The following is a 15,460-nucleotide window of genomic DNA, read 5'->3' on the forward strand; positions in this document are numbered from 1 at the left end:
ATGAGTGCTGAAATGCAGATGAGATACGCTTGAAGGTGTAAGTGAAGTTACAGAGCTGGTAGGTGCTAACGAGTGTGTGGAACACAGCGTGGTCCTCCCAACAGTGAACACATCGGATTCAGGAAAAGAGTGCAAATTATAAACCTACTCTTTAATGACTGTGTTCAACTTGGGTAGCTGTGCGATGTAACCAAGTTAAATTTGGGTTTGAAAACGTGCCCGTGATTCGTTAAATAGTCTAATGTTAATTTGCTAATGCAAAAGCACAGGCTACAGGATTAAATGTCCGGCTGCCTTTGTAAGATTTGACTTCACAGATTGTGCAATAGCTATCGAAAATATGCCACGCTATATCTAAAGTTAATATGACATTATAGGAGCACCTACACCTCTTATTCCTCCTTTCCAAGATTTCTAGGGGATTGAATGTTAATAGACTTTTTTTTTCTCAATATATATTAATTAGATGGGTCTGTTGCAGCCTGATAAACCGGCACAGGTAGGAGAGTCAGTCAGCCAGACAGACTGTCACGAGCGTGCAGCCTTTAGATCTACTCAGGGGAGCATAATAAGTCCCAATAATTGTGCTGTCACCAGGCCTTATTAGCAGTGCTTTTACCTGGTCTTGTACAAGACTCAGGCAAACAAAAGAAACGCGTAAATGGGTGCTTTTTTGTGGTGTGTTCTCTCGTTCAAAATTAAATACCTTCTCAGAGTTAGAAAGGGCTGTCTGGTAACAGGATAAATAATGCTCCTGCGTAATCCAGCAGCCTGGCTTGGACTGGCAGGCACAAGAGATTTTTTTTCATTGTTGTTGTTGTTCAATCACAGAAGTAATTTGACTTGTCTACAAATAATGTTTTGATAAACTTCAATGGAAATTAGCAAACCGCCCATCAAATGGGATTTATAAAAAGTTGCTTGGGAAAATGTGCTGTAAGTAGTCTGCAATTCAAAGCATTTCCTTCGCAGGATGCTTATCAAGTCCGCCTGTGCTGCTTCCAAATTGAACTAGAGCGTAGATGAGAACTATTTTTTGATAGAAGGGGGAAAAAAAAAGGAAATAAAGCCCAGCTGAAAAATAGTACCAGGTTTCCTTTGTATTTATTTTTGTCATTGCTTTAGGATGTAAATTGTACAAGTGTGCAGAGAGAAAACAGACTTTGAAGCACCAGAAGGAATCAGATTAATCTGTGATGCTTGAGATGCTGCTGGTAGTGTAAACGTGATTGAAATAGTCATTGCAGGACTGGTGAGTAAATACACTGGAAACCTTTAGATAAACTGACTTCTCCTGGATAGCCTCTGTACCAAGGAAAAACAAAATGCCCTGCTTGTTTCTCTGATGTTTCCTTACTGCGGCGGGTCTACCAGGCAAAGCAGCTGCCAGTTGTTAAGACAGCCATGCTTCCAGATGCCTATGTAGAGCTTTTTTCCTCTTTTTTTAATGATAGCAGCGATCACAGAATCATAGCATAGACATGCAGAAGGTCCTGGTCGTGGCTGCCAACCCCTTCCGAAGTGGTGGAATTATTTTAAAAGGCCAGGGGGAAAAGGATCTGGCAAATAGTTTTGCAGGGACTTGTGCTAGATCAGAAAGCTGATATTAATCAGTTTTCTAGGCTTCTGGAGGTTTTGCAAATCAGCAGTGAAACCTGGCATGCTGAGCTGTCCGTGGATCTTGGAGGCACTGCCTTAGTTGACCATCAGGCTGATGGATAAACGGAGAAGACAAGCTTCTTTCCAGACTGAAAAAAATAAATAACCAGGCTGAAAAGGGGATCACACCTGTCATTCTCTAAATAATTTGGGGGTCTTCATCCGATTTCAGTCAAATTTGGTAAGGGCAGAGATGCTCAATATACAGTCTCCACGCCCGCTGAAGATGTGGGGCTGGGCACAATCACTTCTCTTCTCCCTCACCCACCTGAGCTGCGGGCAGGGTGCAGGACTCGGTCCCTGTCTCACCAAAAGGCAGTGGTCTTGGGTCTGCAGGGATGGAAATGGAAGAGGAGCTCCGAGGTGAGCCACAAACCTGTAACGAGTCGCACTTCATGCATTTAGCTCGTAATCCAGCAACTGGAGCAAGCGGGCTGTTGTCTTTTGGGGGTTTTGTTTGTTGCCCAGAAAGTCACATCATGCTCTGAGGGAAACATCCAGAAGACTTTATCAATCACCACTGGTAACACCTTGTCTGCTTCTGGTTTCACGTAGGGATTTCGTTTTGCTTCTCAACCCAGATGAAATTGCGCGGTAATTCCTTACCCAAAGATTCATCTGCATCCTGCGAGCCTGTCGCTTACAGCAGCACACAATGCATCAGCCTCCTACTGGCATTTTTTAATTAAAAGAACAGTGCTATCACTTCAAATTAACGCCACGTAGCTTATTTTAGTAAGGAGGGAAACGTTGTTTATAGGCTTTTCGCTTATGAAAATTGTTTATTAAATTTTGCTCTCTTTTGGTTCTGTCTAGCCGTTTGTCATCCGGAGCTCGGACAATATCAGATTGCTAGGTGTGCGAGCCGCCTCAGCGATAGGAATGGAAATAAAGGCTCACATTTAATATCTCGGCTCTTTGATAAATGGGAATCACCTTCTTAATAAAAAAAAATAAAGTGTTATTCCACAGCTCCCACAAAGCCTTTGCTTGTCTTCAAGTGCGTTCCCTGTGCTGAGTACACAGTGAAGAAATAGGTACTTCTGGGAGCTTCTGTGTCGAACTGTGAAGAGCTGGTTTTTGTAATCGTGTTCAGTGAAATTGTCAGGCCTCTGTTATACTAAATTACTTTGAGAGCAAGTAATACATCTGCTGAGAGCTCGCCCTAATATTCCTTGCAGAGCGTTTCGTTTTATCTAGAATATTAGCACTGCTAACCACCCATGCAAAATTTAATGTATTGAATCTATTTAATCAATTTAAAATGGAAAGCAAACTTCTTCGGCTTTGACTGAAGCGGCTGGCTCCATGTGTTGTTTTTTAAGAATTAAATTTTAGACGTTGTGCTTATACAGCAGGTCCATGAGACCAGTTTGTTTAGGAGAACTTGCTTCATATTTTATTGCTCCGTGATCCAGTGAGCGAGTGTTGTCACTTGGGTAAAATCTGAGTATGAAAGGCGTACACGAAGGCTGCGTAGGAAGAGACATGGCATCTTTTCATTCATGCTCCCTCTTACGTACGTAGCACCTTTGATGGAGGTATGAGAGCAGTAGTGGGTTATAATTTATTGATGGAGTGGACGCTGACATTTCGTACAGGGCAGGTAGCGAGCCCTCTCGCAGACAAAGTGCTGAAAGCCTAATGTCGAGGAAAATTGTAAGCAAGCACCCTGGTCAGAATAATGCAAGAAAGCATTTTCATCAAAATCTCAGCCTTTGTGGCTGCAGATTCACTTGGGATTAGCAAGGGGGTTTCCTATATTGAATACCTCTCATGGTGTTCTTTGAAAATTGCTGGGGGTTTCCACATCCCTTGCTGTTAAGCTGCTGTTGAGAAGCTGTTTGCAACGAAAGCTCTTTTTTTTAAATTTAAAACCATCTTTGCTGGGAGGCTGCACGCACACTGTATGCTGCTTGTGTTCTGAACTATTTTTATTTAGCTCGTCTGTAAGGAAAACAGTCCGTCTGCTGGCAGAAGGTTTAGTCAAGGACATTTGTCATCCTGCTTTCAAGAAGGTGGTTCCGGCCTTTCCCGAAGCGGCTCCAAAGCAAATTTCCTTCAGCACTGGGTACAGTGACAAGGAGGGAAGTCACTGCTTATGGTCCAAAGGCTTCCCAATGTCCCCTTGCTGTTGCCGTGTGCTACCACGGCTTAATCTGAAAACAAATGTGAAATATTTAACGTAGCTAGATGGTAGGAGATAAGGCTCGGAGTCCTGTATCCGTGATGTTTGTCACGCTTGAGCTCACGCAGCTTGCAGCTTGGCCGTTCACAGAGCAACACGGATAAATGTTTTATGGACACGAAGGGAAATGGGGTGTCTGGCTGTGGCAGGGGGCTTCCCTCCCCACCCCCTGACTAACTCGCAGGCTGTTTGGTTGTGGATTTCTCATACGCACCCCACCTCAACCGCAGATTTGCTGTAAGCAGCCTGTTTGTTTTGCTCTTCATCCCTGGTGACCGTCAGTAGCGCTGGGCTGAATAAACAGAGCCTATTGATCAAATTTGAAGTCATTAACTTGGCAGTTTAAATAGATGCTGTCCTATATAATTAGAACAAGGGAGTAACACATCGGCTGATACGGCTTGATTCGGAATCAAAGCCCGCTTTTCATGAAATCTTCTTTGGTGCTATTCAGCTCGCAGCCGTTTTGTGCCTCCCCGTAGGTCACGCAAGAATTAGCCGTTTTGTTGGAGGTACCTCAAGTGGAGAGGCCGGCGCTGCTTGTGGAAGAGAGCGATGACACGGATCTGGCGTGGAGCCGCTGAACTTTGGTACTGCTGGGGAGCGCTGCTTGGCAGCAGGGCTGGCTGGCGAGCTGCGGGAGGTTACTGGTTAACCACAACCACTGCTGGAAGGAGGCGAGGGGATGCGTTCAGGGCAGGGTCCCGCTCATAATGTCCTCATTGCTTGCAGCTCTGGAGCAGCAGCAGCAGCCTGGTTGTCCATCTTGCTGCTGCTCGGCTGAGCGAAACACACGCCTGTTGGATCGGGATGTTTATAGGCAAACACAACGGGTGATTAATTGTTTTTGAAGGCAGACGTTTCCTTTTAATGGCTACTGTTGCGTGATGTGCCTGTCGGTGTTCTACATCCTTCTAACATTTTCAGTGCTGTTCAGCACGGCCCTAACACACAATATTTTGCTTTGTGCGCGCTGGGCTCCTTGAAGATCTCTTCTAGCTGACTGGCAGCGTGGTGTGGACACGCCGGCAAGGCACGGTGATAATCTCATTAACAAACGAGCATCCTGAGCCTGCAGCCAGCCCGCTGCTCCTGAGTCACGCCGCCACGAGTCCCTGGAGAGCGCACGCTGGGCGGTAGGATGCGCGCTCGCTGACCCACATTTCCTCGGGCACGTGCCTCTCCGTGCCAGGAAACGCATCTCACTGCCTGGAAATCAGAGAGCTGGTGACATTGGTGACAGTCTCCCGGCTGCTGCATGACCCAAGCCAAAGCACTTGTAGGGAATTACCAGTGGGGTGACTAATAGGTGATTAGGTAGATTGTGGAGGGTGAGTGTATGGGCTTCCTGAGGACATGGCTAACTGTACAACGGCAGCAACAAAAACGTTTCTTACTCAGTGTTTCCTTCTCCTGTTAGACCTTTAGCTTGGACCGATTGTTAAATCAGATTTTTCTTCCTCCATGTACCAATAGCTTTCGTGCTAATTCCTGGGAAAGTTCATTACAGTACAAGGAATGTCTCCCCTGCAACAAGTGGGCAAACATTGTGTAGAAGAAAACAGCGACTCCGTACTGGTGTTAATAGAAAGAGCAAAAGTAGGTGAATGAATGAGAAACTCTTGCCTTCCAGAAGCTATTAATATCTCTGTAATTACAGTCTTTTTTTGGAACAAGCCTCGCTTCTGTCCCATTCTTTTCCTTTCCCCTCCGCCGCAGCTTCCTTATAGCTCCATGCCCCTGCTCCTGCCGGCTGAGGGGTGCCACCACTGTCACCCCCCGACTTGTCCCCACGTCCCCCTGGTGTTCAGCACCTGGCAGCAGGCCCAAGCAGTGAGCTGAGATGCACGTTGCCACTGGCAGGTAGCCAGGGTCACCGCTCACCTTTTCATGCTGGTGCCCTTCACCAGCCAGGAACAAACACTGGCGTGTGTTTGGGGCTTCTGTGTGTTTTTTATTTCATTTGCAAACAAGAAGGGTTTAAGCTGAGCTCTCCGAACAAATGAGGGGAAAAAAACGCACAAAGAAAGCGAGGAGCAGTTTGTAACATCTCAGGCGGATGTTGAAAGGGATTATAACGGACTGAGTAATTAGCAAACAAACCTAAGATCGTGGAGTTCAGTTTTTCCAGGAGTTAAAAACCAATGTTCTAAACCAGCCAATGTACTTCATTCAAAATCAGAAGCGATGCCAAGAATTTAACTTGAGCAAACAAAATTCTTCCTTTTCTGAATTTAAACTGTGCACCTTTAACTGGTGTTGGAATTCCTGGAGTCATTCTTCCATTTCTGTAATTTAAGTGCTTAAATTATCATTACTTTTGAAATTTTACCTGGGCATTTGAGGTGTCTTTTCCTACAGCAAGGTATCTAAATGGTATTTTGAACTACTCTAGGGTGTTTTTTGTAATATATTTTTTTGTTAATTGATTAAAACAGGCAATCTTCCCACTTCAGTGCTCCATTCTGTCTGTTTTGTATTGACAGCATCTGAAACGCAGCAAAAGGACTGAGGTTAGAAGGATTCACTAAGTGTTACAGGTAACGAGGTAATCACCGAACAGAGAGGTCGGTGCAATTCTTTAATTCCATCTTCCTCGGGCAAATCCTACAGTTTTTCCCACAAGACCCTCGGAGCAGTTATAACTCAGTCCTGAGGTCCGAGTTAGGATCAAAACGTCGTTTATTACGGGCCATTAGGCTGTGCCACTTCTCTCGAGCGCCAGCTCGATGCTGATGATCCGTGCGCTTGTTATCCTCAGGTTGATAACTGCAGCCCGGGGAGCTCTGGGAAGCAAGAAGTACTTCTGAATGAATTCCAGCTGGTTCAATTTTTGGCTGACCGTTTGCTAAGTAGCCCAGAACAAAATGAACTCATTGCTAGAGGCTTTTGCACACTGTTAACTCTTTGCTGAGTATTGGCTTTCAATGCCCTGATTTTAAATTGGAGCTCGCTCGCGGCCTGTGCAGAAAGTACTCCTCCACCTCATCTGTTTGGTATCGTGCTTACCACAAAATGAACAACAGGTTTGCCAATGAGGAAGGCAAAAGCTGTAAGAGCATGAAAAAGGGTTTCTTGGTGGCGGGGCCTATGGCTTGGAGGAGCATGTATGACAAGGCTTGTGGCGTTTTGTCTTTCTATCCAAACATGCCAAAATGCGCTCGGTATACCGAGACGTTTTCCTTAATTTCTAGCACATACAGTATTTTTCCATACCCATATTCTAAGTCGTTCCTTACCTCAGGTATGTGATTTTAAAGCACTGATATGGTACTGATGCCTTGCTTGATATCAGGACTGCTTTTCATTTACTTATGAAAGAATTCGAGGGTGTTGACAGTCCCTATTGAAAAGCCATCCAGTATCCACTGGAATTTGTTCTGGTAGCAGTTGCTGAAGCTGTAGTAGTGCTAGAAGAGGTGCTTCATGAATATTATTCTCTGCAGAAGATTTTGAGCAAATACTTATTGCAAGAGTTACTAAAGAAACACAAAATGAGCCCAAGTTTTAGAAAAACAGCTTAAACACAGTATGTGTTTTTTCTTCCCAAAGTCTGTTCTTTTTATTTACCAGGCATTGTGTAGGTTCATTTTCTGCTGGAGTTCTACATTGGAATTTCTTCACTCGGATGATTTAAGAATGAGTGAAGAAATGTAGATTCTTGAATATGCTTAAACGTGGTGGTGGTTTGATACTTCTCAATTGTTTGGTTGTTCCTTACTTTGTGTTTTCAAATATTTGGTTGTTGTTTTTCCTTTTGCTGGCGATTAATGTCACCACCAGCAGCATCCTAGCTCACCCAAGCAATTCCCTTGCCAGCTTCCTTTCCCTGGTTCTCTGTGCAGCTCTAGGTTAACCCTGAGTTGAGCAGCCCTGCCCCGACCAGGGCCCAGCCTGGAAATTTAGCTGTAAGGCAGTTTTCCATGGGAATTGTTTAACTAAAACTCTTCTAGTGATACATCTGAACCTGCATGACTAATAGTTTACATAGTTTACAACTTACACATGACTTCACACCATTCATTTTTGAAATAACAATGTTCGTGCTTTTAAGCAATCTGCTTAATGTTTGATGAAAACCAGACGTGATTTTTTTTTTACTGTTTATTAAAATACCCTCACTGGAAAATGTTCTTCCTTAAAGTTGATTTGTACTATATTTAATTGCTGTGAGATATCAAAGAAGCTAATATTGGCTCTGTCCGGAAAAACAAATCTTAGCTTTAAAATTGAGATTAAAAATGTGTTAAATTGCGTTCATATTTCCTTCCCTAGAATAGTTTTTTACAGACAAATTGGCTGAAATATTGACCCTACCCGCATCTGAAGGCCTGTATATAAATACCAGCCACTCTTTGGAGATACAAAACACCTTTTAGGTTTTAAAGTGAGAAATGTGGTTAGTTTTAGCTTGGAAATTTTAGATTTTTTATTATTTCAGAGAAATCTAGTGGTTCTATTGAACTGTTGCTTGGCTAGTCAAACTTTGCCAAGATTCTTGAGACCATGTTTCTGCTTTCACCGTTTTTGGCACATTTTGCACTGGAAGGTCAGACTTTTTTCTGCCTTCCACAAACCAGGAGGATAGTTTGAAGCTGGACGGTAGGTACGTAAAGAGAGCTGGAGGTAATGCTGGGTCAGAAGATAGAGGAGCTGTAGTTCCCTGGAGCCTGGGGTGGAACAGCTGACCCGTGGCTCTGTTTGTCCCATTCTTGCAGAAATGTTTTGCTCCGTGGACAGGACCCCAAGGCTGGATCTGCTTTAATTGGTGTGGTTGCATGGTCCGCTAATTTTAGCCGCGTGGTAAACATCCTCAAACGCGTTGCTTCTGGTTTTGGTCTTCAGTTTTCCACGTTTCCCTCTTTTATAAAGCAGCAGAGAGCAGTTGGGCAGCTTTTCCTATCAGGCTTCGGCAACGAATGTCTTATAAAAACTCCAAGTCCATTAATTGGATGGTGGTTTTTTGGGGGGGAAAGCTGCTGTTAGCGTCTAAATGCACTTGTAACTGGAGTCTCACAAACTGGTTATAAAAAATATAGTCGTGCTAATGGTATGGGTAGCCCCACAGAGAATATCTGCAAGGAGGGGAATCTTAAAGTTCTGTGTTTTATAGCGAACATAATGTTTATTGAAAAGCCTTTTATGTACTGAATTAGTAAGCAAATGATCAGCTGCAAGGGAGCATCCGTGTAAGCTTCCTTTTGATAATGAAAATAAGGTGTTGAACGCTGTAGACATTTAACTTATGGAAATGGAGATCAGAGGCATTAAATGAAACACACCTAAATTAAACGCTGACTTAGCAGTAGGCTGTGCTGCACAGGGGCTTTCATTCCCAGAAAGGAGAGCCAGCTAGTTAAAATGTAATTCCTGCCAAAGTGGTAGTGAAAAGCAGCATAGCTTTGTATTCATCTCTAGAGTGGGTTGTTTGTTTTTTTTTTTTCTGTATTTCCTTTGTAATATACTGTTGTTCATCTGGTGCTTTCCAGAGAAACAAATACATACGTCTGAAGATTTGGATCCTTTCCTTCTAGACAGGACCTGTTGTTTATTGAGGGTATGGAATGGGGCTGGCTTTGGGCTCGATCCCGGCCCTATTTGTGAGCAGGGTTAGGCTGAGAGTTCAGTCCTGTCAGGTAGTGACACTTGTACGGCTTTGCAAAAGGTGCTTTGAAAGCTCCAAGTGTTAAAAGTGCAAAATATTTTTGGCAATCTGAGTAAAATTCAGTTTGGAATCTGAGTTATGAGTGCATGTGGGTGGAGGAACATGTTTTTCATGCTTCAGGAATTTTTTTCCAGATGCTTTTTCAGCACTTGGGTAACTATAAAAGCAAAATATTAAGACTTCAACACGGTTTTATTCCTTAGTTCTAATGTCATTTAAGAAAATTGAGCCCCGCAGTCAGTCCTGTGGCACGCTTTCAGCTTCACAGCAGTGATCTTGCACAATGCACGGTGGTGTCTGTTTCAAAATGTGAGCACAAGTAAGTGCAAGCCGTGCAGATAAGCCTATCTTGAGCAACATTATTTGCTTAAAAATATAAATTATTCAGGTTTGTGTGGTGGGAGATGCGAGATGTGTACGGGAAGCAGTGTTGCTCCCAATAGCTACCACTTGCACAATGAAATGGGGAGTAACTGTAAAATGTTTTGTGTTTCCAGTAGGAATTTTGTTATTGCAATTGTTTTATTTAGCTGTCAGCTAAGAGGTTGAATTTGCCCTGAGAATAGAATATTATTCTGTGTGGTTTTAACAGAAATTTTGAGTTCTTTCCAGTTGTTTCTCTTTCTTACTCGTGTATACAGGCGCTGACAATATAGCCGAAGCCCGAGCAGTTGCTCTGTTTTCAAGGAACTGCGAGGCCATTTGTGGACATCTTCCCAAAACAAAAACTTGACTGCATTTGGTAAATCTCTACAGAATTATTTACGCCACTTGGTTGTGATCCTGGTGGATGTGTTGGTGGTGCAGGGCTGACTTTTAAAAGCCGTAGGGTAGTTCCCTCTGACTTCCCCTGCTGTTAATGTGTTCTCTGGTAAAGCCGTGAGCAATGGGGTATTTTTTGGGAGTGGCTCTCTTTGGATATGGGTTTTCCAGGTGCTGTAAAGTGAGGACAGTGACTGGTGACTCACCTCTTGAACTCCAGTGCTCGAAGAACATGTTGGGAGAAGGTCTGCAAGGAAAAGGTGAAGGAAGGTGAGGGTGGCCGATGCTGCAGGGGCACTTTGTTGATGGCAGAGGAGGCTTCACAAGGAACGGTCTCGCTCTTGTCCCAGTACCTCTGGAAATTGCCCCGTCGTACAAGGGGCAAATAAATTCCATGGGTGGCTCCTGGTCTGAGGCTGTAATGCTCTGAGGCTGGGGTTCTGGCCTTTGGTGTCTGACTGGGAAACAGACGTGTAGGGAACAGGAGACGGTTCTTGGCCTGGATTAGAGGAAGCACAGCAAACTCATAAGAAAACTGATGTCATAGCTAGGATTTGATGAAAAATCTAATCTGGGAGTTCGCCTTTGTGTCAGGCATTTGTTATGGGTGAACAGAGGGGGAAGGAGAGAAAGAAGAGTTACTCGGAGAGATAATTGGATGTGCTTATTTCCACTTGTCTGATCTGCGTGCCTTTCTCTGAGTCCGTACATCAGCATTAATTCAGCTTCCTATTGATCTCCTCTTTTTGTTTAATCCCTGCAAAGATCTTCAACTAATTCCATAACCGTCCGTGTATCTCCAAGGTTGGTGGCAGTTCATTCTTAAACTTTACTCGCCGTGCTGTGTGCAGTCTCAGGTAACTGGGAATTTAACGAGCCTTCTTCCAATGGCCCCGTGCCGTTTGTTTGTTTATTTTTATTGTTTTACTGATTTACTTTCTTGAGGGCTAAGCAGCCCTCGCTGGCGTGTATCTGGAAGACCTGTTGGGCATTGCCCAAGAGGATTTTTCAGTTTGAGTACGTCTCAGGAATCCCGGAGATGAAACCGCTCTGTTTTGTCAACCTGGTGGTGTTTGCTCTGCGAGGGCTCTCTCGTGCGTGACGTTTTTCTGCTTAGGTAGGATAGAATTTTGATTCTGGGCTAAGGAGATACTTTAATGACATGTTAATGGACTAATAAAAATGGCTTTTTCTGGGTGTGTGGTTTTTTGAAGATCTCTTCAAAGTTGTCTAGTGTTTGCGACTGGCTGCGTGAAGCCAAGTTCCAGCCCACGAGGAAAGCATGCCTTGAAAAGAGGCTTTGATTTTTACTGCAGCCTACACAAAAGGGCCACAAAAAGGCTTCGTGTACCAAATCTAGCAGCTCTCTGAGAGCTGAGGTTTTCTAATGAAGCACTGCTTTAATCTGCTGGCTGAGTTCAGCTCTAGCTTGAGTTCAGGCAGAGTCTTCAGGTGGTGAGGTGTGATGTACACAGCCCTGAAGTCGGAGGGGATTTGGGTTTTTTTGGGTGGCTTACCTGTCAGATTGCAACTTTCTTGGCACCGTGATACCGAGATTAGTAATGAAGGCAGCTCGGTGTGCACATCCATGCATCCGTGTCTGTAAAATGAGTTCTGTACAGGTAATTGCTCTGTTTAGCAAACGTAACGTAAGGCTTGGGGTTGTTTCTGGGCGTTAGGCACGGCAGCGGTTCAGGCTCGGTTACTGAGAAGTTAAAGCAGTCTGTGGGTTTCTGCGTTGCAGACAGAGAGGAAGACCAAAAGTATTCCTAAAGCAAACAAGAAAAAGACTAGAATAGAAACCTTGGCCTTTGTGGTGACAACTTAAGCTTCGATATGTGAATAAAACGGGGTGTTTTAGCTCAGTGATGTGGTTAGCTGCAAAGAAACCACATTTTTACACACTTGCTGCCTTTAGCCATCTTTCCTTTTCCATTCAACTTGCCTCTTGTACCCCATCAAACATAAATGATTGTCAGCCTTAAAAAAAAAACAAAAACAAAACCCTTAAAAACCTTCACGGGTTGCCTGGTAGTAGAAATAAAACCAGACGTTTATCTGCAGAGAAGTCTCATTTAAGGTTATGTGCAGGGAATAGGGACGCCAAGTAGAGCCGCTCGTAAAGGCGTTTCGGGGGGGGGGTGGTTTGTGGTATTTGGAGTATTTTCCACACAAAATGCACCGAACCGTTCGGACGAGAAGCGATCTCATAAAACACATCCAGCAAAGATTTTAATTGTGGGCTGCGATGCCTCGAGGGGGCCGGAGCAGCATGCGGGAAATGGCTGATGCGCGCTCTTTTTTTCTTTCTGGGGGATTATTTTTTTACACTTGGAGCACGTTATTTGTCCGTGCAGTCTTCTGCCACCCTTTTCAGGATGGAAGAGCCTCGCCGAGAGGAGCAGGCAGCGTGGGGCCCTCCCCACCTGACCCACAGGTTGCCAGCCCCACGAGCCAAAAGAGCCCGGCAGGCTTCGACGCGTTACCAGCCACGTTCCCATCGCCTGCTTGCATCGCATTTTGCAGCCTTTTTAATTTTCAGTGGTATGCAGTAACTTCAGTTTCATTTTACGATGGGATCCTTATTCCCCTCCGCTCCCAAGAAAGCTTTCCCTTGGCGTTCCTTGCACCTCCAAGCACTCGGCCAGCCCGTGGGGCTTTCCGTGGTCACGCTGCGTATCTCCGTGATTCGAGATGGTCTGTGCACAAGTAAATATTAAGTCAAGTCCTTTCTACGTCACCAGCCCGCTGGCCTCGTGTTTACTTTCTGTCAGAAAGTAAAACGAATGTATCCTGGAATCCAGCTGCGTGTTTGTACAGGCACAAATGATTAACCTGGAATATCAAAGGAAGGCCGAAGATGACTGGGAGCTTTGCCTGCCCGCGCCTTGCAGTACGACCTTCCCCCCGCTCCTGCAGCCGACGTGGACGCAGTGCTGGTTTGTCTCGTCTTCAGAATCGACTCCAGTGCTAAATTGAATGCTGTCGTTGGGTCGGCTCCTATCCACATGCAAAAAAAAAACTTAATTTGAGCAAGGAGGTGCTTAGCTTTAACTCGGAGCACAGAGCAAAGGGCGAGCGAGCGCGGCCCACTCACAGATTTGGCTGCTCTGGGCGCAGACGAGTCGGGAGGAGGAACCTGCCCGCCCCGGCTTTGATTTGCAGCCTGGGCCTGTCTCTGCTGCGGGTGTCTGAAATGGTTCCTCGCCCAGGCTCTCGTCCTCGGCCTCCTTCCCGAAGAAGGATGGGTGGCCTGCTGGTGGAGCAGCAGCTTGCTGATGCAATTCTCAGCCCGGGTTGTGAAGGCAGCGGTGCCGCCGCACCGTCCTTCCTGCGCCTGGCTGCTGGCCCTCCCGCAGCACCTCCCGAGCCACAGCAGGTGATTCACTCCTGCCCTGGGAGCTGGGTGGACAACAGGGGCTGGCACGGGCACAGCTCCACGCACTCAAACTGCACCGAAGACATCCCCAGGGTGAATACCGACTCCGTCTACGGCTCGTCCTTTCTTCACCTCCTGCCAAATACGCTTTCACGCTAGTGCTTTTCCCCGGCTGCCTAATTTACCCTTTGAAATTATCTCAGTAATGTCAGGTACTTTAAAAAAAAACATTCCCATCCCTTTATAAATATTATAATCTTGACGTGAAGACATTGTTTGAGCGGTGCTGGGGCTCTGCCCTGTAAAAGCAGCTCCCCAGCGCCGCGCGGCAATGCGCAGCGCCGTCCAAACAAATCCCGTGTCAAGCCGAAACAAGTCCCTTGGCGTTCAGGAGGCAGAATGCAAATGACCGAGGCAGGAGAATCGGTAACTTCTGTAACTTTGCAACACACAAGGGGAGATTCCTGCTGCTGACACGGAGCCGTACTGGCTTAGAAGAAAGTTGTGCACAAGTCCCGTTGGAGGCAGCGTGGTTAAGAAGTAAATCTGGCACGAGCACGGCTTTGCAGAGCAGGGAGGGGCTCTCAGCCTGGCTCCTGGCACAGTTTTGTGCCCAATTGTCCTGTTGGTGACCTTTGTCACCCGTTTCTCTACTGGAATTTCGAACCGTGTAGCTTTTAAGCGATAGGGCACTTGGAAATATTTTTGCCATAGCGAGTTTAACGTGCAAATAGTAGAGCAAAGCCACCGGTCGCTCTTGGGCAGGCTGCTTCTAGAGACAGCTCCGTCAAGGTTTCTTCCTGCTACCAGCTGCTGGGGCAGTGTTTTTCTTACTAGAAAGAGTAATGATTTTTGCAACCTGAAATTGAGGGTTTCACAGGCTGCAACTGGAAAATTGGCAGCCGCGCTCCTCTACTGCGGACCGAAAGCCTGTGGCAGAGGGAAAAGCATTAAATGCAGAATATAATTCTTCAATAATAGCTTATGAAACTTGGGCTGCTGGTTAGCTCTAGAGAGCACACCTGAAATACAGAATAAATGGAATAATTATAAAGGCCGACGGTACTCGGGTTGTTACAGATGGCGTGCTTTTCCAGCTTAATAATGGATTCTTAGAACTGGGGATAGGACACGGAGTGAGTTATTTAGGAAAGGAGAAGCTCCACCACTCACTGGTACTTTAAAATTCAGGTTCTGATTTTACCTGTACTCGTTCCTTGGTTTTCTGGTATTTTTTCTTCCAAAGCGCCCAGGACAGGAAGAGGAAATTAATCTATAGAGCAGAGGTCTGTGATTCTGTAATCCTGTTTGAGTTCAAATCACACTGCTGTAGTCCTTCAGCCTCCTTGGTTTTGGTCAGCTGTTGAAATTGAATACTTGAGAGGAGCCTTCTCTGATTCTGCGGTTTGTCAGTGTTAGAAGTACGGAATTTTTAATCCCTTTGAACAACAGTTTCCTTTTGCAGCTGCTTTAATTATTGATAAAAGAAAGGATTTGTGTATTTTTACACTAATTTTAACTTACGGGTTAAGGCTTCGGTCTGTTGACGTGTGAGACAAGGTAGATTTTATTCTGCCAGGTATTTTAGCAGGTGGGCATTGCTCTGGAGTTGAGAGGTGAAATTCCTTCAGAAGTGCAAAAAATGATGATAAAAAAATTACCACATTTTGGGGGACGTGGCCGTCTCGATGTTTTCTGAGCATTTGTTCTTGTGCTGGAACATCAGAACTTGGTGGGGGAAGAGGCTACCTCAAAGATAGTTGGGTCTTTTATAATCTTTCTTTCTTCTTTCTCTCTTTCTCCCAGT

The 15,460-nt window shown here is 45.2% G+C and overlaps 1 protein-coding gene across 4 annotated transcripts in view; it reads left to right on the top strand.

Moving 5' to 3' along the window:
• Positions 1 to 15,460, top strand: part of SMURF1 (SMAD specific E3 ubiquitin protein ligase 1) — a 46,002-nt gene that overhangs the window by 9,173 nt on the left and 21,369 nt on the right. The gene's annotated exons all lie outside the window — the stretch shown is intronic.

The sequence above is a fragment of the Aythya fuligula genome, chromosome 15 (genome assembly GCF_009819795.1).
Source record: "Aythya fuligula isolate bAytFul2 chromosome 15, bAytFul2.pri, whole genome shotgun sequence".
Lineage (NCBI taxonomy): Eukaryota > Metazoa > Chordata > Aves > Anseriformes > Anatidae > Aythya > Aythya fuligula.